Source organism: Triticum aestivum, chromosome 3B (genome assembly GCF_018294505.1).
Source record: "Triticum aestivum cultivar Chinese Spring chromosome 3B, IWGSC CS RefSeq v2.1, whole genome shotgun sequence".
NCBI classification, from domain to species: domain Eukaryota; kingdom Viridiplantae; phylum Streptophyta; class Magnoliopsida; order Poales; family Poaceae; genus Triticum; species Triticum aestivum.
Genome location: NC_057801.1, coordinates 546,738,279 through 546,740,578, shown reverse-complemented (window position 1 = coordinate 546,740,578; position 2,300 = coordinate 546,738,279).

Here is a 2,300-nt window from a genome sequence, read left to right as displayed (position 1 = left end):
CGCCGAGTCCTTAGATGAACTGGCTCAAGGAAGCCACACATCCTGCCAGCCTCTGGATGTGCTTGAGGTCGGACAGTGTTTGCAGCTGTGCTAGTGCCTTTATTTTGTCAGGGTTCACCTCGATTCCTCTTTGAGAGACAATGTAGCCGAGCAACTTGCCAGATGGGATGCCTCATGACCCAAAAGTAGGGGATCAATCATAGTCCTTTCGATAAGTAAGAGTGTCGAACCCAACGAGGAGTAGAAGGAAATGACAAGCGGTTTTCATCAAGGTATTGTCTGCAAGCACTAAAATTATCGGTAACAGGTAGTTTGATAACAAGGTAATTTGTAACGAGCAACAAGTAACAATTGTAGCAACAGTGCAGCAAGGTATCCCAATCCTTTTTGTAGAAAAGGACAGGCCAGAATGGTCTCTTATAATAAGCAAAGCATTCTTGAGGACACACGGGAATTTCATCTAGTCACTTTCATCATGTTTGTTTGATTCATGTTCGTTACTTTGATAATTTCATATTTGGGTGGACCGGTGCTTGGGTGCTATTCTTACTTAAAAAAGCCTCCCACATATGATTAACCCCTCTAGCAAGCATCCACAACTACAGAATAAGAATTAAGATAAATCTAACCATAGCATGAAACATATGGATCCAAATCAGCCCATTACGGAATAGCGCATAAACTAGGGTTTAAGATGCTATCACTCTAGCAACCCATCATCTAATTACAACTCCACAATGCCTTCCCTTATGCCCAAAGATGGTGAAGTGTCATGTAGTCAACATTCACGTGACACCACTAAAGTAAGCAACAACATACATATCATCAAAATATCAAACGAATACCAAATTCACATGATTACTTATGACAAGACTTCTCTCGTTTCCTCAAGAACAAAACTAACTACTCGCAAATCCTATTCATGTCCAAGATCAGAGGGGTATTGAATAGCATCAAGTATCTGAACATTTAATCTTCCAACAAATAAACTAACTATCATCAACTACAAGATGTAATCGACACTACTAGCAACCAACAGGTACCAATTTGAGACAAAGATAGAATACAAGAGATGAACTAGGGTTTGAGATGAGATGGTGCTATTGAAGATGTTGATGAAGATTGGTCCTCCCATAATGAGAGGGTTATTGGTCATGTCGATGGCTTCGATTTCCCCCTCCTGGAGGGAAGTGTCCCCGACAGAATCACTCTGCTTGAGAGCAAAAGTGCTCCCACCCAGGTTCCGCCTCGAGACAGCGGCGCTTCGTCCCGAAAGTCCTCCCCTTAATTTTTTCTGGGGAAAATGGGCTTATATACCAGAAGATGGGCACCAGAGGCTGGCCACGCCCTGGTGGCTCATGGGCACCTGGGTGGCCCTCTCTGGTATTCCTTTTCACCAATAATTTTTATTTATTCTAAAATAATTCTCTGTGAAATTGCAGCTCATTTGAGGATGTGCATAATAGGTATCTCTGACATAGCTTTTTCAGGTCCAAAATTCCAGCAGCCCGCAATCTTCCTCTTCATGTAAATCTTGCAAGTTAAGAGAGAAAATGCATTAGTATTGCTCCACAAAGTATTATATTGATCAAAAACATTATAAATAACAGTAGGAAAACATGATGCAGAATGGACGTATCAACTACCCGAAGCTTAGACCTTGCTTGTCCTCAAGCAAAAGCCGATATCAATAATTATGACCACATGTTTAGAGAGTGAGAGGTGTCGATAAAAACAAAATATAGACATAGAAGCATCATGATCAATGTCATAGCAGCAATAAACATTATCATAAAGCTTCTCATGAGCAAGTAGCAATTCATCACAATAACGAAGTATAAGGTGTAAAATTTCTATAGAACTAACAAACTATGTTCTCAGTCAACAAGGCAATTGCAATTCATCATAATTTCAGGAAGGATCTCATGTAAGTGCTTTTGTTTAGCAAGTCGACATACTCAACTATCATTTAGGCTTTTACGGTTGCTGACACTCATGACATATATATATATATATATATATATATATATATATATATAGGACAGAGCTATTCTGTTACTAGTAACATAATATTATTCTGTTACCCGTCGGCCTCTTATAGGAGCGATCAAAGGAATAGACCAGCTAAGCATCCCGGCCCGAGACAAAAGAGAGCCCGCGAGGAGCTCATCGATAGCATCTACACCGACGCCTTCCATCGCGCCATCGTCTCTGCCTCCCACGGCCGCCGTGCGTCGTCCTCGCCTCCACAGTCGCCGCGCGCCGTCGCCGCCTCCCACGGACGCCATGCGCCGTCACCG